This window comes from Notamacropus eugenii, chromosome 1 (assembly GCF_028372415.1).
Source record: "Notamacropus eugenii isolate mMacEug1 chromosome 1, mMacEug1.pri_v2, whole genome shotgun sequence".
Lineage (NCBI taxonomy): Eukaryota > Metazoa > Chordata > Mammalia > Diprotodontia > Macropodidae > Notamacropus > Notamacropus eugenii.
The window spans coordinates 156144805-156171130 of record NC_092872.1 but is presented as its reverse complement, the minus strand read 5'-3'; the positions used below and the strand labels follow the sequence as shown (position 1 = coordinate 156171130).

General features: G+C 36.6%; 1 long non-coding RNA gene across 2 annotated transcripts in view; it reads left to right on the top strand.

Moving 5' to 3' along the window:
• The window catches only part of LOC140509520 (uncharacterized), a 64444-nt gene extending 41764 nt beyond the window's left edge, over nucleotides 1-22680 (top strand). The window contains exons 3-4 of one of the 2 annotated variants that reach the window (XR_011968800.1): nucleotides 7062-7113; nucleotides 19261-22680. This is a non-coding gene — a long non-coding RNA (uncharacterized lncRNA). Of the gene's footprint in view, nucleotides 1-7046; nucleotides 7114-19260 lie in introns of both variants that reach the window. The other variant, XR_011968799.1, reaches the window with a different exon arrangement.
• Nucleotides 22681-26326: the final 3646 nt, after the last annotated feature.

Sequence of the window (26326 nt, the reverse complement as noted above, 5' to 3'; positions counted from 1 at the left end):
CGAAGAAATGTAGAACGGCTTATATAGCTGGAGCACTATTCAGTACTATGTTCATGGCTTGTCTGAAACAATGTAATAAAAATGACATTACCAAAGTTAACCTATTGGGGGATACTTTATAGAGCTTGATAAAATTTGTGAATTTGTTTGTAAAACAAAATTAATTTGTAAAACAAAATATTTAGAATATCAAGAGAAATTATGAAAAGAGGTAGGGATGAAGGGGAAATAGCACTTCCCATCTTTAAACTCTATGATAAAGTAGCAGTCATCAAAGCCATCTGGTATTAGTTTAAAAAATAGAGGCAGATTAATGGAACAGACTAGACAAGGGAAAAGCAGAAACAATAGAACTCAATAATACAGTGTTCATTAAACCAAAAAACCTAAATTGCTTTCAGAAGAACTCCCTATTTGATAAAGACTGCTAGAAATAATTAAAAGCAATCTAGAAGAAATCAGGTTTAGTCCAGCACTTTATACCATATTCCTCAATATATTCCAAATGGATATGAGATCTTAATTTTAAAGGTCCTATTATTTTTTAAAATCAGAAGAGAAGCAAATCACACAATCCTCACAGCTGTGGACAGGAGATGCGTACTGAACCAAGTGAGGCAATTACAGATAATATAATGGTAATGTAGCTTAAATGGAACTTTTCTGTACAAACAAAATTAATATACTTAGGATAGGAAGGGAAGTGGTTGAATAGGAAAAAAATCTTTGTGTCACATAAAACAAGATAAGGGACATTTAGAAAGAAAAGTGTTATTAACTAAAATCTTTTTGTATCTACAGTCTGATCTACTTTTAGTAATAGTAAAGTATTAACAACAATATCACCTTACTACTGCATGACACTTTTTCCTTTTCAAAGTATTTCTCATACACACTAATCTAATATGTGAGAGAAAATCTGAGTGATCATCAACATAAGAGCTAGATTTTATATAGTGTTTTAAAGTTTGAAAATCTGTATCTCATTTAATCCTTACAACAACCTTGTGAGATAGGTTTTATTAAGATAGGTTAAATGACTTACCTAAGATAACATAGCTGACATCTGAAGCAGGATTTGAATTCAAGTCTTCCCAACTCTTAGGCCATCTGGCAGTCTTTCCACTGTACCACCTAGCTTCCTCTCATGTGATTTGGGGGTTAAAGTTTCTCTCACTTTAAGCTCCCAGACACAAACGTATCCAAACACTGAAGACCACAGTTCAGATAAACAATTACCTACTATCAGTTACCTACTATCTTTCAGTGTTTGTGATAAACACTAGGAATAAGAAAAAAGTAAAGCAGTCTCTGCTCTCAGGGAGCTTCTATTCTAACACGGGAGAAAGCGTGGATAGATAGATAGATAGATAGATAGATAGATAGATAGATAGATAGATAGATAGATAGATAGATAGACAGATAGACAGACAGACAGACAGACAGACAGATAGATAGACAGACAGACAGACAGACAGATAGATAGACAGATAGATATAGATAAAGATTATAAATTTATTACAGAATATATGTAAAATGAAAACAAATTAGCCTTGGGAGAGGGGATCACAGAATTACAGATTTAGAGCTGGAAGGACTTTTAGAGATCATTTAATCCAACAGATGAAGAAAGTGAGGCACATATCATAGGATGATAGATCTATTGCTAGAAGGGAGCTCAGAGACCATCTTATCCAATACAATCATTTTACAATTGAGGAATCTGAGGCCTGAGAAGGTTGCAATTTCTCCAAGTTTTTCCAGGCACTATCAAAGGCAAGATTTGAACCCAGACCCTCTCCCTACAAACTCAGTGCTCTATGAATCTTTAATCAACGGTAATCAAAGAGTCAATCTTCTAGAAAAATGAGGATTAGTATATTTGTTAGCAAATGAGACTGGAAAGTAAAAGTAGAGAGTCTCTGTTATATTGCAGATGTACACCTTCTCTCTCCTCTCTGCTGCTTCCTTTCCCTCCTCTGAAGTCCCTAATGAAAGAACAATTCTGAAGCGTCATCCAGTCCAAACCTTTCATTTTACAGATAAGAAAACAGGGGCCAAGAGAGTTTAAGCAACTTGCCCCAAATTGCAGAGCAAAGAGCAGAACCGGAATCCATTCTTTCTACTGTTTTAAAATTATCCAAAGGATTGAGAGATAGATGGTTAGGATCAGCAAAATGTAAGACAAAATAAAACGAAATAAAGTATCAGATACACAAACAGGAACACATTTTAGTCTTTGGATATGAATGAATAACCTTTTTGAAAGTTTTGATTGTTTTCATTCATATTTCCATGAATAAACTGATGACAAAAATATTTATGAGCCTTCCTGTTCCGTTCTTAAATTTTTGTCAAGAATATCCTTTATACATGTATAGATCATTTTCACAAAGTACTGATAAAGATAGGGGAAAGAGGAATTCACTAATAGATTTAATTACACATCTTGGTTAATAAAGCAGCACTCCCATAGTACTTAGGGACTGATTATGGAAGGTTTTTAAACCATTAATCATGTATTACATAACATTTGTAAGTCAATGTGGTGTCTGGCACATAGTAGGTACTTAATAAATGCTTATTCCCTCCATGCAAAAAAAAATTTATAACTAAGTCCTGACAATCTTGACTGTATGTCTCTATATCATTAAAAGCCAGGTCTGTAGGAGGGAGGAATCCTTCTTCTGGAATGAATTTGCTTCCCTTTTCCTATTCTGTTTGGTAACTAATTGTAGAAAAGTCAGATGTGTGTGATGGAAATGAAGGTTAATTTCAGTAGCTTTGCACAGTATAGGCCCTTGATTGAATAGACAGAGTGGCCACAGACGTTTTCAACTTCTCAGGAAGTCTGTGGGAAATTAATACACAGAAAGCAATTTATTTTCTAAAATTTCACCTTTGCAAGAAGAAATTCTGAATCTAAACAAGCCAAACATCATCACCTCTACCACTACTGCCATACCACGAGGCTCATGACTGATGCTCTTCGGCCATAAAAAGTCTACCCAAACGCATGTATTTGTTTGTTATGGATCATCATTCATAGGAAGCTTGTTCTTCTTATGCTAGAGTAATAATCCAGGAATTCAGCAGGGCTGGATTTAGCACTCAGCCCCAGTCCTGATCCAGAGACAGGGTCAAAGTTAACCACTTTTCTACATCTTTTTTTTGCAATCCCCTTGGCTTGCAAATAAGGATTTGTACTATCTCACAGGGTTGAGCCTGGGTGTAGAATGGTAAGAAAAGATATTTGCTCAGGCAAAATAGAAGTATTCATAGAGTAAAAAATCCAGGATAAGAATAAGGTAGTTGAAAAAGAAAGAACCACAAGTCCTCTTTATGTGACCAGTTCCCAAAACATCCTTCCCAAATGTTGCTTCCTGGCCAGAGCTTAGCACAGTGTAGGTTCTGACTCTGACTCTGGCCACCACTGAAAGGGTTTAAGGTCTGAAAGACTATATATTTTGTTTGTGCAAGAGCCTTTAAATTTTATCTAATCAAAATTAAATGACTACACATTTTTTCAGAAATGGATGACGACAAGTTATAGGAACTATGGGGTCATCAAATCATTCTCCCTCTTAGGAGAAAGTGAGGGTTGGAAAAATTCATCTTTAAAGGCTTTTAAAGCTGGAAATTCTGTGATCATAAGAAAAGTAGCATGTTCTAGTTTCTGAAGAGCCAGCCTTAGAATCTCGAAGATGGGATCAAGATAGATACATTTGGCTATACTACTCTGGGCAAGTCACTTGGCCTCTCAATGCCCCCCAGGCAACTCTGTAAGACCATAAACTAGATGAGTTGCCAGTCTGCCTTGATAGGGAAAATTTCCTTACTGGGAGTTCCTTACACTAATGAAATCACAGGAATGATTTTTTTAAACTATGAGAAGAGTCAGGGAGATAGTGAGAATCCTTTGTTATTTCTACACTTCCTTGACCCTCCATTTAATAATACACCTGATACTTTTCTTTTTACACCTTCAAAAAACGCACTTCATGCATCTATTGTTTAAAAAATTACGCTTTTAGCTATAGCAGGAACTGAAGTAAATGAACTACCTCACTGAAGTGACACGTCAGTTAAACATAATGTGATTAACATTTTCAATGTTACAATTGGTTCTATGGCATTTATTTTGTTATTAATGTGAATTAACCATATCCAATACATGCAGAACAAACAAAAGAAAACCCCCTTTTTTCCTCATCATTAGAATTTCCCTGTGGACCCGAAAAGGCAAGGATAGATGACAGCCTTGGAAAAATGAGAATGTTAAAATGCTAGAGTTGTTCGTACTCTTAGGGCAAGTGAGAAAGACAGTGAATAAATCGGAGGACTATAGATTGAGAGCTGAAGGTCCTCTAGAGCATCCTGTCCAGTGCCATCATTTTAGAGATGAAGGAACTGAGTTCAGAAAAGTTAAGTGACTTGTACCCAAGGTTGTGCAAACAACATGTACCAGAGACAGGGTTTGAACCTGAACTCAGGTCCTCTGACTTTGGAGCCAGAGGCAGAAAGAATGCTGGCCTTTGATTCAGGGAATTCTGAATTCCAATCTAGCCTCAGATACTTTGCTAGCTGTGTGATCCAGGAAAAGTCATTTAACCTCTGTCTACCTTAATTTCCTTACTTATAAAATAGGGATAAAAACAGCACATACTTTCCAGGATTATTGTGGGGATAAAATAAAATAATGTTTGTAATGTGCTTTGTCAATCTTAAAGCACAATATTAATGCTAAATACTAGCTTTCTTCTGTACTACAGTATTTCACAAGGCAGCCTAGAGAAGCAGTAAGTTTCTGAGAAATGCCAGCTCTGCCTTCTCATCAACATCTTTGGGAATCACGGTTTCCTCTTCCTGTCTGCTCCATGCATTGACAGCTGGAGGCTGGAGGAGACCGTTAGTACAAGTGAGGTTGTGGTGGATGAGTAATGACTGTAGTGAACAGAGGAATGTTCAGAAGAGGACAGAATGTTCCCTCATCCATACTGCCTAATGTAAAAGCACATCTAATGATGTGTCACTGAGAGTCTTCTGGAAGTCACCCTTCACACTTCCCAGCTATTTCACCAAACCTAGTCTGGAGGAAGCACTGAAAGAACCAAAATTTTAATCTGCCTTTCCCATTTGCTTTGATTTCATTATAATATTCCAAAGATTTAATTTCCTTTTATTATTGATTTTGGGATGCCACTTCCTTCACAGCATGTTTTAATCTTTAGCTTGCTATTAATAATTGAGAAGCACCACAGCTCCTTTCATAGTGGGACAAAAGCTACCCTCTAACCAAACCCTAATGAGATGTTAAGTTGTGTGAATGTGGAGATTAAAAGCCACTAAGGAGTCCTACTGTGGGTCAGCTTCCAGTCTTGCTGACAAAGAAATCAAAAGGTAGGTGAATAAAGAGATGGGAATCATAAAGATCTGGGTTTGAGTTCTGCCTCAGATACTCATTCTTCTGATTTCAGCTTCCTCATCTGTAAAGTAGGGGTGATACAATAGCACCTACCTCATAGAGGTGCTAAAAGTTATGAAAGGAGAGAACTGTATAAAGTGCTTTGCAAACCTCAGTAATTTATAAATATCAGCTGATGATGATGGTGGTGATCTGGGGGGAGAGAAAATGGAGAAATATAACCAGTTAAGTATAAGAACAATGCTATCCAATAAGGAAAAGAAAAGAAAGGATCCAAATTATCCAAGACTTGAGATGATATAGTTGATAATCTATTACTGGGTATCACCGTGATGCCCAGGACAAAAATAATTTGAGGATTTCCTGGAGTGCCTAATATAGAATTGTGCACATAGTAGGCACTTAATAAGATTTTTAATTGGATTCAGTCAAATTTCTAGACTGGTGATATTTAGCACTGGGATGTTGTCATCTATAGACACGCTATCAATTTAGAGAAATAGTTTAAAGGAGATGTGGGGGATGGAATCCCAAAAGAAAAACAAAATTTACAATTCTTATCTTCCTCTTCATCCAAGCAAAAAGCTATTAAAAGGAATGCCAAGATTTTTAAAATCAAGAAATAGAGGAAGTAGAAATTAGCTAATGGGTAAGAACCTAGAAGGTTGAACCTCCTTGTGATTCTTTTGTCATAATGTCTTTTTTTTCCTCTTTGTGACATTTGTTTAGTGTATGAGATATATAATGAATGTCAGGAAAGGTTAATATTCCTTCAATATGTCTTCTGTGTTTGTGTATAAATATGTAAATATATACGTGTATATACGTATGTATAAACATGCATGTATAAAGTATAATAGGTAGAGTCCTATTAAGGCAATGGAAACTTAGAATGAACATGTGTAATATAGGGACCCTTCTTAGCCTCCCACTTCTGAGCATGTCAGCCATAACAGCTCCAAGATTCATACCTAGTGGTGATGAAACAACCTTAAATTGACAACCAAGCAAGAAATCCATGGATATACTAGAGCTACAATTCCTTCCCTTTAGCTCTGTTCTTACTGATGGTTTCAAAATGTAACAGTGCCTCTCCGAGCTGCCTACAGAGTTATGTTGGGGGACAGGGGTGTCTATAGTCCGTCTCCGTCATTGCAAACCTGTTCCTCTTTGTATCATCTTTCCTGTGATACAAATTTCCATATGAGAACTCAAACAACAACTGACACCTTCTTTTTCCTGGGCATCCAAAGTATCAAGGTAACATCAGGCAGAGCACTTGTTGTAGCCACAGCAGCCAAAATAGGCTCATGGAGAAAGAGTTGTCCACAGAGAGAAAGGCCACTGAAAGGAAAGAGCCCATGTGGACATTGTACGTATTGTATAATAGAGATGAGCATGTAAAATGGATAATCAATAATCCTTGTAAAGAACCTATATGTAAATATCTCAAATGAAGTGTGACTATTAGCCTCTCATTGATTATATGAATAGTAGAAAGTTAATAGATACTGTTATAATAACTTTATGATTATTTATTGCTTAGCATGCCTTTTTCTATGTGGGAACAAAACATTCTTGATTCTATACAAATCTATATATGATTCATGTTTGTACTCAGGGACCTTTACATCAGAACCAAAAAAAATGGAGCACCTACTGGAACTGAATCTAGGCAAATCACAAAGGTAAGTAAGAAACAGGGATGGGTACAGATTCACAACCCCTATGGACTAGCCTTGCCATTGTGATAGAATTAGACAAAATGTAAAAGATTTTGCATAAACAAAAACAATGCAGAAGAGAAACTTTCTTTGCATCAAATCACTCTGATAAATTTTAATATTCAAATATATCGGTTCTGACATAAATATACAAGACCTAGATGCAGTTGCAATTATTAAGAGGTCAAAACTGATGAATAGTTATTGAAAGAATAAATACAAACTATCAGAAACAATGTAAAGCAATACTATTAATAAGAGACACAAGAGGTAGTATTGTGTGATAGAGAGGGGTCAGCCTTGGAGTCAGGTAGGTCTTCATTCAAGTCTGGCATATCAGCTCCGTAATCAAGTCACTAAATCTTCAATAAATTCTTAGTATCTCAGACAAATTCCTATGATTTCAGATTATACACAAGTTGTCAATCTATATCAGAGAGAAAAAAAGAAATGCAAATTAAAACAACGGCAGAGTTTCACTTTAACTACATCAAATTGGCAAGAATGATGAAAGATGGACATAGTCAATATTGCTAGTATTATAGGAAGACAAGCATACAAACACCTATTATTGGTCCAAAAAAAGCATCACAAACCATAAATTCCATAAATATCCTGGAGCATGACCTATAATTTAGCCTTGATGCTTAGCACAGTGATGTTGTGTTTTTATGTCAAGCATGTCTTGATCTGTCTCTTTTGCCCCTGTTTTAATTCTTTCTCCCCTCTCCCCACCTGCTAGTGCTTAGGTATGCATCATAACATGCATCTATCTGGGAGGTTTTACAAAATACAGATTGTGTGTGTGGGGGTTGCTCTGTGTATTACTTGAATTCATAGTGCTAAATCTATTGGAAAATAGTCTAAGAATTAGTGTTACATTGAAAATGGGTTCCTGCAAGATATCTGAATATGTCTAAGCCCAGTTCCCCTGCATCATCTCAAAACATCAAGAAATAAATGAAACAAAGCAAAATAACAACATAAAAATATGGTAATTAAAAAAGAAAAAATGTTCACCAGGAAAATCCCAGGGATCAAAGAAATGAATAAACCAAAAGAGTTCTTAATACAATGAAGAAATTTAGTGGGGTAAAGGAATGAAAGGAGAAAAAAAACGCAAGAAAAAGGAAATAACATTGTAACAACTATAAATAGATTACCACAAATTAGAATGAAACCATCACAAAACCCTCACAATTGTTGAAAAAAATGGGAAAAAGAAAAAGAAGGGAAAGTAAAGTCCTTAAAGAAGATTAAACATGACCAATGTGGAGAATATGTTTTGCTATGCTTAGACTGTGCTTATGTAACATAATAGTTCCTTCTTCCTTCTCCTTTATTTCCTCTTCCTTTTAACAGGTGAAGGGATGTGAGATGAAAAGAAAGGAAGAATTTGTTCATTTAAAAAATTGTAAAATAGAGGAATTTGATAATTAAAAAATAAAATAATTTTTAAAAGAAGACAATAAAGTTGATGTTTCATAACAGAAGTTTACAAATTTTAACAAAGAAATGGACACTTAGAAATGAATGGAAGACAAGAACTCAAAACTGCATAAATGTATTGAGATATTAAAGCAAAACCCTGAGTTGGTAGAATTGTCAGATGTGAAGTTTCTACCAAACAAAGACCTTTAAGATGGAGCACAGGAAAGCAATTGTAGGAATTATTAGCCTAACAGATAAATATGATTAAACAAAATCCCTGATTGTTATATTTCAGGAAGTTGCATGAGAAAATTACCTGGAAACCTAAGCCTCACAGGGTAGCTTGATATATCACGAAATGCTAGCAGAAAGAAACTCTTGGTTTAACTCATCCAGAAATATAATTCCTAAAAATATAGAAATTCAGGTCTGACCACATCACCTATCTCCATTCATTCAGCTCCAATGATTCTCTGTTACCTCAAGATCAAATTTAAAATCTTCTATTTGGCTTCTAAAGTCATTCATTCATAACCTGTCCCTTTTCTACCTTTCTAGACTTTTCACAGATACTCCTACACATTCCCTTCCACATACTCTGTGATATAGTGACAGTGACTTCTTTGCTCCTCCCTGTCCCTTTCATTTTCGTTGACTATCCTCACCTCCTGGAAGTTCTGGAGCTTAACGTTCAAAGGAAAAGTCTTTCAAGTAACCAAGAGACAGCTCATTTACCAAAAGATGTTTCATCATGAGATTAATCATTGATAAGGAGAGATGGAAAAGAGGCTACAATACCATATACTTTTAAAAGAAAAGAAAATCAGCTTGCACTAATCCTACAAAGTTGAGCACATTTGTACAAAAAAAAGCACCGATGTTTAACAGATCAAATAACTTCCAAGCATTCCTTTTGAAAAAATCAGAGTTGAGAAGAGTTTTCAAAATTGAATTATGCTTTGTGGTTAAAGGAATGATGTGTGTGTATATGCATAGAGTGGCATATCTAATACTAAAAAGAAAATCTAAGTGAGTTGCAAAAAGATATAGATCACAAGACAATAATTGTAGGATACTTTCATTTACTTCTTTCAGGCTTAAATAGTTCTAATAGATTAAAAGAAGTTATGGATCTAAACACAATTTGGGGAAAATTAGATAAAATGATCTATAGTGATTATTAAATGGGAATCTCAAAGTATATCCTTACATTTCAGTATCAATGGAAGCTTTATAAAACATAACATGCCAGGCTATAAAGAACTTGTAAATAAATGCCCCCAAATTTAATGAATCCTTTGCATGCCACCACAAACATTCATGATATCTTTGCTTCATTAGCATAGGAAACTCCCAGTAAACTTCCTCTGTCACTACACATTATAATCTATAAATGACCAATTTTAGGGAAATGCCTAAGGAAGGTGGGGATTATGTCAATTGACCAGAGTCACATGGTTAATGTCAGAGATAGGATTTTAACTTGAGTTTTCCTAACTTCAAGACCAGCACCCTAACCTCTATGAAATGCTATCTCTATTTATAGACCATGGCTCAGTAAAAAAAAAAAAAACAAATAATGAAAATATGAATCAAAGAGATAGATTAAAGGGGAGTCTAAAATATACTGGTCAAAGTTAATATTATAGAAACCATAATAATTATATGAAAATAACAATCAGAAAACAAAGTAGAATTTCTGGAATGCAGAGCAAAATTTCAATATCCTAACACATAGAAGTAAAAGAAAGAAAAAACTAAGGAATATAGCATGAAATAAAATATAAACTAGAAAATCAGCATAAAATAATCACAAAAGCTGAAATTAAATCCTAAATAACTACTTAGCTAGCAAAAAGAACATTTTTGGAAAGACCAACAAAATTGATAAGCCATTAGCTATTTTGATTTTTTAAAAACTGGGGTAAAAATCAAAATGTCTATATAAAAAAATAAAAAGGAAAATTAATTACAAATAGAAACTTTTAAAAAAAATTATCCCAAAATATTATACTTATTCATCTACCAAGAAAACTGATAATTTAAGTGAAATCAATAAATATTTACCAAAACATAAACTACTCAAACTGTCAGTAAACAAACACTTAAGAAGTGTTTACAATGTGTCAGGCACAACAGGAAAGAGAATCTAAACAATGATCTCAAGGAGCAAAACAGAGCAAGTCATAAATGAACTTTCAGAGAAAAAGGAAATAAAGCAAACCTCATTAGACCCAGGTAGATTCACAAGTAAATTCTGCCATTTAAAGAAAAAATATCCTTATGCTACATAAATTGGCTTTTAAAAGAACAACAAAAGGAAGTATCTTCCTTATCAAACTTTTATGAGACATACATGGTCCTGATACCAAAACCAGGGAGAGAGAAGACAAAGAAAGAAATCTATAGATCAACACCACTAATTAATATTGATGCTCAAATTTTGGGGAAAAAAATACAATCAAATGGAATAAAGAAACATATCCAAAACATTACTCTCTATCACCAGGTTGGAGTTATATCAGTATTGTAAGGATGGTTCAACATTAGCAAAGCTGTTATAATTCATCAAACAAATTAAAACATGAAAAAGTCAAGTGTTTACATTAATAGGTGCAGAACAAGTCAATAAAAAAAAGATAATAAAAAGGAAATAAGAGAATGTTCCTTAATTTTTAAATAGTATTTAACTTCAGTAGCTACTATTATTTGTAATAGAAAAATACTAGAAACTTTCCAAATAAAATTATGGATAAAGTAAGGATGGCTTAGTGGTTCTTCTTCTTTTTTTATGTGGTGTTAAAAATACTAGCTAGAACTAGTGTTGCTAAAGTAAAAGCCAAGAAGAAGAAATTAAATTAATAAATATAGTAAAAAAAAAAATAAAGGAAGCAAGATGATAAACTTTTAATTAGTCAACCAAGAAGCATATATTAGTTGAGTGACACGGTGCATAGAGTACCAATTCTAGAGTCAGGAAGATCTGAGTTCAAATCTAGCCTCAGCGAGTAGCTGAGTGGCCCTGGGCAAGTCACTTGACCCTGTTTACCTGAGTTTTCTCATCTGTAAAAATGAACTGGAGAAAGAAATGGCAAGTATCTTTGCCAAGAAAACCCCAAATGGGTTCATGAAGAATTAGACAAGACAGAAACAACTGACCAATATTATCATATGCCAGATTCCTTTCTAGTTTTGAGTCATACAAAGATCAAAACATTTCCTTCTCTCAAGGAGCCTATATTCTAGTGGAAGAGACAATATTTACATAAATAAATAGAGAGTATCAGAAAAGGCTTCATTTTGAATGTGGACCTTACGCTTTTGAAAGAAACAAGGCATTCTAACATGTTGGGGTAAGGTGGGAGTGCTTTCCAAGCAAGGGACCAATACAAACAGAGATGAAATGTTGTGTGTGAGGAACATCAAGAAAGCCAATTTGTCTGGACTATAGAGTCTAAGAAAGTCAGGGCCATGTTAGAAAGGGTTTTGGAAGCAAATGGTGGAGCTTCTTTTTGATCTTAAGGTAATAGGTAGCCACTGGGATTTGCTGAGTAGACAGGGAAGTGACATGATCAAATCTGCACTTTAGGACAATCAGTTTGGCAGCTAAATGGAGAAAGACCAATTAGAAGACTTGCAGTAGTTCAGACAAAAAGAAATGAGGCTTGACCTAGGACTAAGGCTGTGTGAATAGAGAGGAAAGGGGTAGTTGCAAGAAGTATTATGGAAGTAGAAATGGCAAGATTTGGCAAACAATTGGATATGGGAGGTATGAGAATGAAAAACTAATCTTGATTTTCAATCAGTCAACAAATCCATCAAGCCTGAGAGAAGTTGTGTCGTGTCCAGGGCCACATAGATAATTGCTTACTATGTGCTAGGAGATACAAAAACAAAAATTAAATGATCCCTGAGAAATCAAGAGCAATGTCAAAGTTGTGAACCTTGGAGACTGGAAGGATATCAATTCCCTTGATAGACATAGGCACATTCAGAAAGAGGTGTGTCTGAGGAAAAAAGGTAACGAGTACAGTTTTGGACATAATGAATTTAAGATTCCTAGTGGGCACCCAATTTGAAATATACAATAGACAGTTATAACTTCATGACTGGAGTTGAGGAGAGATATTGAAGTTAGATTTATGGATTTGGGGCTCACCTACATAGAGATAATAATTAAACCCATGAGTGTTGATGAGGTCCCCAAGTGAGAGTGGGAAGAGAAAGAAGATAAAAAGATTCAGGATAAAGCTTTGGGGTACTTGCACAGTTAAGAATTGTGATATGGAAGATGAATCACCAAAAGAAATAGAAAATGAGTGAATAGGGAGACATCCAGATTAGTAGCATAAGGACATAATCAACTCACTCTCTCACTATCTCACACATACACACACCATGTCCAATCAGTTGTCAAATCCTATCATTTCTACCTTCATAAGATCTCTTGTATTTGCCCCCTTCTCTCCTTTAATAGTGAAACTTCCCTTATACCTGTGCTATTACGATAGCCTGCTGGTTGGTCTCCCTGCCTCAAGCTTCTCCCAACTCCAATCCATCCTCTCCTCTTCTGTCAAATTCATCTTTCCTAAATGCAGGTCTGACCATATCACCCTTCTCCATTCACTCGACTCCAATGACTCCCAAATATTAAATCTTCTGCTTGGCTTTTAAATTCCTTTCTAACCTGCCCACCTCTTGCTGTTCTAGATTTCTTAGAGATATTCTTGCAACATTCCCCTCCACATGCTCTGTGATCGAGTGACATTAACCTCCTTGTTCTTTCTCATACATGACGCTCATCCTTATTCCCTGAATTTTCATTGGCTATCCTCAACTCCTGGAATTTCTCCTCCTCTATGCATCCTAGCTCTCTTAGCTTCCTTCAAGTTTCAGCTAAAGTCTAACCTCTGCAAAAAAATCATTCCTTAGTTGTCCTTAACTCAGTAAACATTTATTAAGCACCTACTATGTGCCAGGCACTGTACTAAACGCTGAGGATACAAAAAATTTAAAGAAAGAATTAATCTACCAAGAAAACTGAAAATTTAAGTGAAATCAACAAATATTTACCATATGCAAAAGGAGGCTGTCAGTTGGTGGGGATGATTACAGCTTCTACCTTATCAGGTTCTTCTGAGGATAAAATAAAATAACGTATATAAAGTAATAATAACTAGCATTTACATAGCTCTTTAAAGTTTACAAAGTACATTACATGTTATTTCATTTGGTTTTCAATTTTACAGATAAAGAAACTGAGGCTGAGAGGTGAAGAGTCATGTCCAAGGTCACATAGAAAATAAGTATTGAAAGTTGCTTTGGGACTTGAGCCTTTCTAACTTCTAGTCCAATGCTTTATCTGTTATGCCACCTAGCTGGTTTTAGAATTTTGAAGATATTATAAGAATGTGCTTCTTATAACTTGCAACAATCATTTGAAAAAATGTTCAAAGTCTCTAAGAAGTAGAAATACAAATTATAACAAAAAACAATCCTGATGTTATTTAAAAGTCACACCCATGAAATCAGCAAAATAAAACTATGAAATATGGGAAAATTCAGTGTTGGAGAGGCTGTGGGGAAAAAAGGCATTCAGTGCTGGTAGAGTTGATGGTTCAATAGTTCTTGAACATAATTTGGAATTATATAAGAAAAATTACTAAATTGTTCATACTCAGTGACCCAGAAATCCCACTTTTGGGATTATATCCCAAGGAGGTTAGTGAAAATAAGACTCAAATGAACAAAAGTATTTATAACATCATTATTTGTGACAACCAAAAGCTAGGGGAAAAAATGTGCCCAGTGACTGAGGTGCAGTGAAACAAACCATGGTATTTGAATGTAATGAAATAACAGTATAAGAAATTACAAATATGAAGAATTTAGAGAAAGATCCGAAGATTTGTATGAAATGAAAAGAACTGAAGAAGGCAGAGCCAATGAATATCTAAGTAATAAAGAATAAAATATCTAAATACAAGAATGTAAATAATGACATTAAAAAACAACAAAACTCTTGTCAAATACAATGGAAAACCATGGCATCATTCTGCTGGCTTATAATAGTCACCCTTCGTTTTTGTTAGAAAAGAACAAATCACAGAGTGGAAATTGACTAGTACTATCACTAATCTAGGTGGTTCTGTATTAAATGGTATTACAAAGGTAAAGTTCTTTCCAAATCTCAAAGGACTACACAATTTTTATTATTTGGCTTCACTATTTTCAGGGGATAGACTTTGTAGAGAGGTAAAGGGGCTGTTTGTTTATTGGGACATAACTGTAGGGTCAAAGCTAAATGGACATGTGAATATAACTTGTGAGGTTTGGTGGGAAGTATTTATTGTGCCAACACACAGAAAGTATGCTAGGCTTGGCGTCAACAGTGTTGGGTTTGTATCCCAGCTCTGACATTTCTTAGCTTCGTGACCATGAACAAGTCATGATCAGCTCTTTCATCTGTAAAATGGAAATAATAGCCAGAGTAAAATCATAATAACCATATAGGTTAACTTATGCAAAACACTTTTTAAACCTTAATATGCTATTTCAATGTCAGAAAATTCTCATGAGTGCCAAAGTATGGGCATCTACAAACATTACTACATAAAGCAATTCCTAGATGAAGGACTCCACGACTTCTGGGGATTTTTATTTCTTATTGTGTTGGAAGTATCCAAAATATCCCAAAATATACCTAACACACAATTCTGGGTCCCTCATTCCATCCTAAGTCTGCCCTTATTTCACTAGGCATGAAAGACAATCATGTCTCTTTCACTTTCACAATCAAATTCCCAGAAAGTACTATCATGACTTATTTTTTCCATTTTTTCATATTCCTCCCACTTTTCCTTTCTTTGCAATTTAATTTTTAGTCCCTCCTCTTGACTATAACCAAAATCTCCAATCTTTTCTTAGCTATCTTTTAGATTTGAAATCTAATGGACTTTTCTTAGTCTTCATCCTACTTGACTTCTCTGTAGCTGAACCTGAACGCTCTTCTGGCTTTTGTGACACTGTTGTCTTTTGGTTTCCCTGTCCCTATCCCTAACCACTTATTATCAGTTTTTTTTTCTATTCTTAAGCCTTTTTCCACTCATGAAGTGAGGGTGTTTTTCAAAGCTCTGTCCTAGGCCTTCTTTTCTTCATACTCCCAAGTGATCTAATCAGTGCATGTGGGTTCCACTGAAATCTCTAGGTTTGTATATTGATTGTTTTTCAGTTTGTCTTACTCTTCTTGAGTTTGCTTGGGGTTTTCTTGGAAAAAATACTGGAGTGCATTTCCTTCTGCAGCCCATTTTTACAAATGAGAAAATTGAGGCAAACAGGGTCATGTGACTTAACCTGGGTCACCCAGCTAGTGAATATTTGAGGCCAGATTTGAACTCAGGAAGAGGAATCTTCCTGACCCCCAGCCAGCACTCTGTCCACTGGACTGCCTAGCTGCCCTAAAATTTCTAGATGGAGGACTCCAAAATCTAACTATCCTCTTCTGATGCATCCCTTAAATGTCTCTCTCTGGAAATGATCTCACACTCTACCTCAAACTCAACATACCCGAAACAACTCATCATATTTCTGCCCAAACCATCCATCCTCTATAATGCCTATTTCTCTGAATGGAGCCACTGTCTTTAACATGACTCAGTTTCACAACCTTGGAACTATCCTTGACTTTTTCCTTCTCTTTCAATCCTTTATCAAATCTGGTAAATCCTACCTTCACAGCACTCCATATCATCTTCCTGTGGTCATGGTCCTCTTTGAGGATGAAGGACAAACAACTACCTACCATTTTAGTAGCTCCAGAAAAGAAAAAACAAAGAAAAAGAAAAAGTAGAGCTGGCATGACCTGATTTTTATGTATTTTTGTGACCATAATTTCCTTTTCTAGATATTTACTAGCCATCTCTTTAATAATAATACTTTCTAGAATTTTGCCAGGAATCAAAGTCACATTCAGTGGGATATTCCATTCTCTTATTAGGACAATTGCCCATCTGTAATCCTGTAATACCTCTCACATTCTCAACAAACTTTCTGATCTCACTGAGAGTCACTTAGCAGTTACATCCACCAGTTCTTTCAGAAGTTGAGTTCATCTAGGCCAGATCGTTTTCATTTATCAGAGGTAGCTGTAAACTTTATTAGAATCTGCTTATGTATTTTTGTATGAATTCCCTAGTAGCCATTTTGCTAACATTCTTTACCAGGCTAAAAAACTGCTCTTCTTGATAGAAAAAAAAACCAGTAGAGTATTGCTGTTTCCTTTTTGTCTATCCACTCTGAGTAGCTGTCCTATCCCTTCTCTAATTCTCATGTTTTTCCCCAATGTAGCTTAAAACAAAGAAAACCCTTTACTTACCAATCCTAGCTCACTTTAAGATTTATCAGTCCTGCCTATACTTGCAGTACTGTTTTATAGTTTTGCAATTACCTTTTTATCTGCCCTTGTTTCAATCTGCAGCACATATCTTCAGAAATTTAGACCATGGGCTCCCATTTATTATTTCTCTGTAGCCTTTAACATCTGTTCTCCTTGACTTTCCTTTTCTATCACAAACTCTAGGCTACAAACTACAGTTTTTCTCAAGATTCTATGCCTTTTGATTCCAACAGCCACTTTATGTTAGTGAAAGTCAGATGTAGCTTTTCCCCTGTTGGTTCTTTGACCTTTTGAAGGAGGATGTTATAATTGAGGTGAATTTCGGAGGGGGAGACAGAGTGGGATAAGAGGGGTAGGGGAGAGGAAGAAGACTGAGAAACAGAGAGATACAGAGAGATGAACAGAGACATAAAGGGAAAAAGACAGAGAGAGGTTTAGTGGTTGTTTGGATATTTTAAATACCCCCTGCTGTTCTAGTGTAGCTTTGTACTGGACTTGTGATCTATTCCCCAAACTTCCTCTCTATTTCCTTTTTCTGACCTGTGATCTCTGACAATATTATCACTTCCATTTCAGCCTTCATTGTACTTCTACCAAATATATATACCATGCTTTCTCTCTCTGACTTCTGAATTTCCTCACATGAGAATTATGTGTATGTGTATACATATACATGTATATAGAGATACATATCTAGTAGAGTCTTAATAAATATATATCCATATATATGTTACTAGTCACACCACTTCCTACCTATACTTTTTCTTTTGAATAAAACTCATTGCAGAGCTATATTCAAATCAAAGGTTTCATTCCAACACAATGAATTGATATGTACATGAATTCAAAATTGCTTCCTGATGACAACATCACCTGTGCCCAAATGATCTCCTATGTCTTGCTCAAGATATCCATACACTCATTTTACAAGTGAGGAAACTGAGGCCTGGAGAAATGAAATGATTTGCCCAGTATACATCCAGCTAGTTCATCATAGAGCCAAGAGTATCAAATAAGTATCCAGGTTAATCCTAGGGTTAGGTTAATCCTTTTTTATTTTTGTGGTTCAGTTATTTTCAGTGGTGTCCAACTCTTCATGATTCCGTTTGTGGTTCTCTTGGCAAAGATACTGGAGTGCTTTGCCATTTCCTTCTTCAGCTCATTTTACGGATGGGGAAACTGAGGCAAACAGGGTTAAGTGACTTGCCCAGGGTCACAACTCTAGTAAGTGTCTGAGGCTGGATCTGAACTCAAGAAGATGAATCTTCCTGACTCCAGGCCTGGTGCTTTAGCCACTGTGTCATCTAGCCATCCATCTCTTCATTTGCCTCCCTTCTTTAAGAATGAAACAGCAATGTAGTCAGAAACCACAGCATGAACATCTTCCATGGTTCTAATGCCAACAGTGAATGCTGTAAAATTTGAAGCTGGCACACTCTAGCTGGAGTTCCTCTGAGATTGGCGGTAGAATATGTATTTAGGAAAAGTGTCAAAGGATGACCACACACATAGAACTAATGCCATCACTGTCTGAATGATCCCCGAATGCAAGCATATGGTGAGTTATGTCTCTAGCACTGTACTGGTTTGCATTTATAGATGCAGTAATATACTATTGTACAATCTAATTAGAAGACATAATTTACATGAAACAATTAGAGACTAGTTAAAGTCAATACATAATAGCAACAAGAGTTCATATCTTTGTAGTGGTTTAAGCATTTAGGAAACATTTTCCTCACATCCACCCTGTGAAATAGATGGGACAAGTATGATTAGCATTATTCCCATTGAGAGTAGACTGAGGCTCATTAAATGTAAGTAACTTGTCCACAGTCACACAGTTAAGAAGCCTCAAACCTTGAACTCAGATCTTCTCACTCTAGATCCAATACCCTTTCCACCAAATAGAAGGTAATACAGTAACGTCGTATATTCCACTAATCAGTATGTTTCTCTCCTTGCAAATTTCTTTTCTCCGTTGTTAGAAGAGAACATTTAGAAAAGATTTTTTTCCTTTTTTTGCATCTTCTCCCAACACACAAGCATGTACAAATATGTGTACATACATACACACGCACATTTTCCTCTTAAAACACCAATAATATCAACGGCATAAGCTACTTAGAATGGAAAGCCCTTTGTCCTTGCACTTGGAAACAAGGTATTAAAACAAATTTACTGTTGGCTAGGGGTGGGGGGAGAAAATAGAACTAGTCAGCATCTAAAACTCTGTTTCATCCAACTTGCAACCTCCTTTCTTATTTTTTTTTTCTCTTTTCCAGAGGCTGAGTTTTCAGAGCTATCTAATGTGTCTCCAAACTGATCTCCATCAGTTTGAGGGATGCAAAGCAACATTCTGAGCCCCAAGATTCTAAATCTACAGTTTGTAAGGAAAAGACAATTCTTACTATAAGTGACTTTCAATTACCCATAAAGCACCTCTCTCTTCCTGTTTTTTCCTCAGAAATACATCTGGATACAGAAAAATATTTACTATATTCTGTCACTCTAATCTGAATTTTTCAAGAATGTGAAGAAATTCTTAAAAGACCAAAAGAATTTCAGAACAATCAGATTTCAGTTAATTTCATTGATGGATTCCATTACTAGTTTTTAGTAAATAGGATAAGAATCTTGAAGATTAGTGAAGATTTCAGAATAAATGAAAAATGACAGATTGGGCACCTAGATGCCCACACAAATCTCTTTGTTATTTTTTTTCTAGAAAAAGTGAAGCTATTTATCCTTTTTCCCACTCCATAGATAAAATCCTTCACTACTATTGTATTCATTCTTTTTACCCCCCCCCCCACTCCAAAAATATCTTCTCAACTCTCAACTCATAGCCATAATCAGCGTATACTACAAGTTGAGGCATTTTGAGAAGGATTAAGCTTACCTGGAATGTGACCCCGTATGAAGGGGAGAAGGAAAGGAGAAAACACTCTTAAGATGAGACAAGCCACCACTACTGCCTTTGGGAGCTATTGGGTGACCATTAAAATTTCCACCTGAGATAAAGCCAAGATCAACCCACTTTAATTATGGTTCTGGCTCTAGCCCAATAGCTGTGGATATCTCCCAACATTCTGTTCTGAGATTCTTTCTCTTTTCACTCCATACTATCTCTTTGCAGCTCCCATGGGTTCAATGACCATCTCTATGCAGGTGTTTCTGAGATCTATATATCTAGCCCTAATCTCTTTCCAGAGCTCCTGTCCTGCATCACCAGTTTCCTATTGGATATCTTGAACTGACTGTCCTATAGGCACCTCAAACTTAACATACTCAATACAGAACTCATTTATCTGTTCCTCACAAGCCTTCTCTCTTCCCAAAGTCCCTATTACTGTTGAGAACATCAACAGCTCTCCACTGTCATCCTTGACTCCTCATTCTCATTGACCTGACATATCCAATCTGTCACCAAATCTTATCATTTCTAGCTTCACAACAGCTCTCATAGGGACTTTCTTTCTCTACCCTTCTCCCATCCCCCTGTACAGGGTTTGTTTTTTTTTTTTCACTTCTTGCCTAGGCTATTGGAATAGTCTTCTAATTGATCTCCTTGCCTTAAGTCTCTTCCCTCTTCAAACCATTTACCACTCATCTGTTAAAGTGGTTTTCCTAACCAGCAAATCTGATCACATCACTCTCCACCTTGGTAAATTTTGATGACTCCCTATAACCTCCAGGATATAATTTCCCTCTGCTTGGCATTTAAGACTCTTCCTAAGACTTGCATGAACTGATGCAAGTGAAGTAAGCAGAACTAGGAAAACATTATAGTAAGAGAAATATTGCACAATGATTAACTGTGAATAACTTAGCTACTCTCAGTAATGCAAGGATTCAAAGCCGCTATGATGAAAAATGCTATCCACCTCCAGAGAAAGAAATGATGCATCCAAATACAGATCAAAGCATAGTTTAAAATTTTTCTTTAATTTTTCAATTTTTTATTTTGTTTTTGATCTGTTTTCTTTAGCAACCAGCCTAATATAGAAATATGTTTTGTATGACTGCACATGTATAATCTATATCAGATAGCTTGTCTTCTCAAGGAGGGGGAGGAGTGGGAAGGGAGAGAATTTGGAACTCAAAATTTAAAAACACCAAGTATTAAAAACTATAACATATTATACATAATATCTAGTTTTTTCACTTAAAATTTTCTTAAAGACTTCATACCCTGACCGCTTCATACCTTCACTCTTTTCTACATACTCAACAATCCAGATATACTGGACTACTTGATTTTTCTTGTACACAAACTCCAATTCCTGACTATGCTTTTGCACTGGCAGTCCCCCAGTGCCTGGAATGGTCGCTCTCTTCACCTCCATCTCTTAGTTTTCCTGGCTTCTTTCAAGTATCATGTCCAATCCTACCTTCTGCAGGAGACCTTTCCCAAACCCCCTAGCTGCTAATGCCTTCCCCTCTCAGATTACCTTCATCTACTTTGTATCGATTTTGTATACATGTATTGTTTAAATATTGTATATATATACATGTATGTGTTTGTATATATGTGTGTGTACATACAGACACATACATACACACAAATTGAATGTGATTCCTTGAAGACTGGGGCTGGTTTTAGTTTTCTTTGTATCCCCAGTGTTTAGTCTGTCACATGACAAGGACTTAATAAATGTTTGTTGACAAATATTGACTGACCTCAGGATGCAGTAGGACCTTATATAACCTGTAGGGAGGTAAAACTGTCAGTATTTTAGGGGTGAGGAAGGTTGGGTGTTATAGAAATGGACAGATGGACAAATAAATAAAATGGAATCCAAGCAGCAGGTCAGTCTAGGGTTTCTGCTGCCATGAAGTTAGTATCATAATTAGTGATGACGCTGTTGCTGTGCTGATTCAAGTATCTGTCTAGTAAAGAGATGATCCACACCTCTCCCAATGCCATTTTATAGTGAAGATTTCATTGTGTGTGTGCGAGGGGAAAAGGGGTAGGATGAGAAGTGGTAAATAAGGCAAAGGGAAGAAACGAGACAGAAATACATTAAATGAATGCCAAGAGAATGTGGAGTCCCAGTGCAGGGGGGGAAAATACTACCTTGTCTTTTCTTCAATTTATGATCTGTTTGACCCCTACATCTTTTTTGCTAACATTTCTAGAGGCATAGATAGAAGGAGTCATCAGACTCTAAAATGACAATCAGTAGCATTTCTACAACCTGGAGTTTTAAATGGAGCATTCTTATACAGAGTGTGGGATGGTGATGGCAGCGGGTAGTGGGGATGGAGTGGGGGAGGAGGAGTGTGCTGTGGTGGGAAATAAAATGCTAATTGTGAACCAGCCAGGGCTGTTCTTTATTTATTTGTCAAAGCAAGAAACAGAATTGCATTCTTAAGTGAAGATGATGCAACGACCAATCACAGCCGGACCGTGCTCCGGGGGAGAAAGACTGGCCCTGTTCTCTGGGTTTGTTTACTTCCCATGGGCATTGTTTTCTTGCTTGTGTCAGATAGCTTATTGAGCACAGCTAATCAATGTTTCCGCTGACAAGAAAATTGGAACTGTTATTCAGGAAGCAGCGTTCAAAGGCAGATTTCCCAGTTAAGTACTGTTTGGTGCTGGGAGCATCCCTTTAGAGGAGCCCCATGAAAATGACCTGAAGCTACCTGGAATGCAACAGGTCATGGAAACTATGCCCATCTCGACATGACAAGAGCTAGGAACAAGCCTTCCCATGTGATTTCAGGCTCATCTCCTTCGGATTTTGGAGCTGCTGAGGAAAGACTTTCAGGGATATCTTTGAGGCATTATGGCAAAATCTATCCCTGGAATGTTAAAACTTTGAAAAAAGTTTTGTCTTTCAAGTTTGGGCCAACCTCAGGTCTTGAATACCTAGGACCTACAATTTTACTGGCATAGGGAGTCCCCAGGCAAGGAAACTTCCTTTGCCAATTCAGGTCAGCACCTTCTTGGCATCTGAAAAGTACTGGAGAGCTGCCTGGGGCACTGAGAAGTCAGATGACTTATCAGACTTCACACAGCCAATGTGTTTCAGAGGTAGGATCTGAACCCAGGTCTTCCTGGCTTCAAGGTAAGTTTACTAGCCACAACTATATGACCTTTCTAGGACAATTAAATTGGTGATGTGGAAAGCACAGACCATAAAAGATCAGAAAAATTACAGGGAAAATTTAGCATAAGTACCAACCCCATCATCCCAGGAGAGAATTAAAATTGTCCTTACCTGATGTGAAATATCACAAGGGATATATCAACCTGCACTTGGTAATATCCCTGAAAGGATAATATACATTGTACCTCAAAGTACTGGTATTAAAAGAGACCTTATGTATATTCTGCCACATCAATGGAGATATTTTAAAAAATAACACTCATAAATCCCTTATATTCCCTCAGGCTCCCTCTTCTCCTGCCTCCATATTTTTTCAAGAACTTGACAGTCTGGCCATCCAAACAATAGAATGGTAGAATGTCAGCATGACCCGGTTCCCAGGCTGGGCTAGACCTTCCATTCACTGGGCCCAGGTCAGTTTGGACCTTCTATCTAACTGAACCTGGTCATTTAAAAAGTTAAGTCCACACTGGAGCAGAAGTAGAATTTCCCCCCTCTATCATTCCAACCCAAATAGAGTTGTTGCCACATAATGGAAACCTGGAACTTTTTCTTCCATGTCATGCAGTAAAATACACCCTCGGGAGGCTAGGGGAAGAATCACTGAAAGATAAAAAATTTATGGTTCAAAATGGAAAAGGGAAGGAAAAAAAAAGGATTCACCCTCAGTCTGAAATAGCGTCAACTCTTCCATGAAGAAAGCAAAGTTTGACCTTCTCATTTCCCTCCCAGACTGCTCAGTAGAACTCCAATGGAGACAGAAAGAGCCCTTATCAAAGGTCCAGCATTGTTTCCAGAAAAAGTTGAAACAGGTTTGGACAGGAAAAATGGCTGCCCCCTTTTACAAGCACAGTCCCTTTAGGGGGTGGGCAGGGTGAGGGCACTGACTAATACCATTGTTTCCTGTCACCTCAGGCAAATGTTTCTTTCTGGGACTCACTTTCCTCATGTGGAAAATAAGAAAATTGGAGTAGATACTCTCTAAAGATCCTTCCAGCTCTAAAGTGCGATCATGATAAAATAATCCATCAGGGACTCTAGATGCACTCCCTTCCTTTTTCAATGATAACAAGCATCTCAGCCCTTGAATTCCTGTTCCTGTGACATGTTCCATGACACAGAGGCAAGTTATCACTGTACTAGAAATAAAATATTCCCAGCTGGCCAAGGCACTTAGATGAAGAAATCCCTATAGTTACAGAGGTCTTCAAATTCAAGGCATAGTCACCTGAAAAACCACCGTGGCAACAGTTTAAGGCAGTAATGTCCTTAGGTACAGGGAGAAGACTTATGCTGCTGTGAAGTGGATAAAGTGCTGGGCCTGGAGTCAGGGAAGACTCATCTTTCTGAGTTCAAGTTTGTCATCAGACTCTTACTACCTGTGTGATTTGGGGCAAGTCACTTAACCCTGTTTGCCTCAGTTTCTTGACCTATGAAATGAGCTACAGAAGGAAATGGCCCACCACTCCAGTGTCTTTGCCAAGAAATGCCTCCAATGGGGTCATGAGGAATCAAATACGACTGAACAATGACAAGTTTTTGAATGAAGGTGATGTCCTTGTGCATGTGGGGGCTGGCATGAAGGCTGAATCAATAAGACCTGGCAATTGGTTAAATGGTGGGGGAGGGAGGGAAGAAACAATAGGGAAAAGTCAAGGATTACTGAGGTTGTAAACTTCAGTGATTGGAAGTTTAATGGAATCCTCAACAGGAAAAGGAGAAACTTAGGGAGGGGTGGAGCTTGAATAAAGTTTTATTTTGAGTATAGTGATGTTGAAATACCTCTAGGACATGCAAGTGGCAATGTGAGCAAGAAACTCAGGAAAGAAATTAGCATTAGATATGTAGATTTGGGACTCATCTGCATAAGGATAAGTGAAGTTATAGGAGTTAATGAGGTCACCAAGAGAGAAGAGAAGGGAACCCAGGACAAAACTGGAAGATGAGTATCTGCACTGAGGGGGCTAGAGATGGTGACAGTCTAGCAAAGAAAACTGAAAAGGAAAGTAAGCTAGGTAAGAAGAAAGCCAGGAAAAAGCAGTGTCAGAGAAGAATGGAACAGGATATCCAAAAGGAGCATAGCATCTAGATCTTCCTTCAGAGATGTGTTAAGAAAGACGAAGAAGGAGAAACAATTTCATCCAACCCTTTAAACAAGGGTTAACCTTTTAATGGTCATTTGTAAAACCCCATATCAACTCAGCAGCCACCTAATTTGTTATTTTCTTACAGGTACTCTACAATTTGGGTCTGGGCAAAGATGTAACGGTTCAGATTCTGCAACTTCCTGTAGTTTACAAGAAAACAAAGGAGCAAATTTCCAAAATTTGGGAAACCCTTCAACCCCAAGTAAATGATTGCTTTTCTGTGTGACAGCTAATTTTCCACCCTAAAGTAAAATGAGGTAGCAGTATGCTGAAACCTTGGTATAGAATGACACATTTGAAGAGAGTAGAAGCTCCTTGAGGACAGGGACTGTTCTGTTTCTGTTTTTCTATCCCTAGCATCTAGCATAATACTTGGCATACAGGGATTTAATTTTCGGAATACTGTTACCTACATTTTGGAATTTGGGATGTGTGGGGCTCAGAAAGATCTAAGGTACCCCAACCTACTATTATGCAGTGTGACACCATGAACTCCCCTAATAATAATATTTTAATGATGCTCTAGAGTGTAACTTTTAACTTTAAGCTGAAATACCGATATGAAAAATTCCTTCATGAGTATTTTATGTAAGGACAAGAAGGGAGAAAAGAAGAAAAAGGGGAGGGGGATCATTGAAGCATATCACTTCTAGCACCCAAGAAAAATGGTAGCCTGTTTGAGGGCAAATGACAATCTAATATGTTCAAGAGAGATACTCATCTAAGGAAAGCTAAAGCTATCTTTGGTGTCAGGACTAGCTCAGTTCCATTCTCTGATACATACTAGTTGTGTGATCATGAGTAACTTTTTTTTTTTACCCATTCAATTCCCTCAGATTATAGATTACAGATTTTCCCTAAAATTACAGATGATTTTCTGGTTTGCACCAGTGGATGTAGGTTCCCACATACGAACCTCAGGATGATGAAATCACAGGAATAAATCACCACTTTCCCTCAAAAAGGAAAGAAAAATGTGACTTAAAACAAGAGGCAAAACAATATTTTGATTCTTGTGAATTTCACCATAAAAAGCTAATTTTGTGTCTAAAGCAAAAAGATAAAATGACTGTTCCACTATGCTTCCC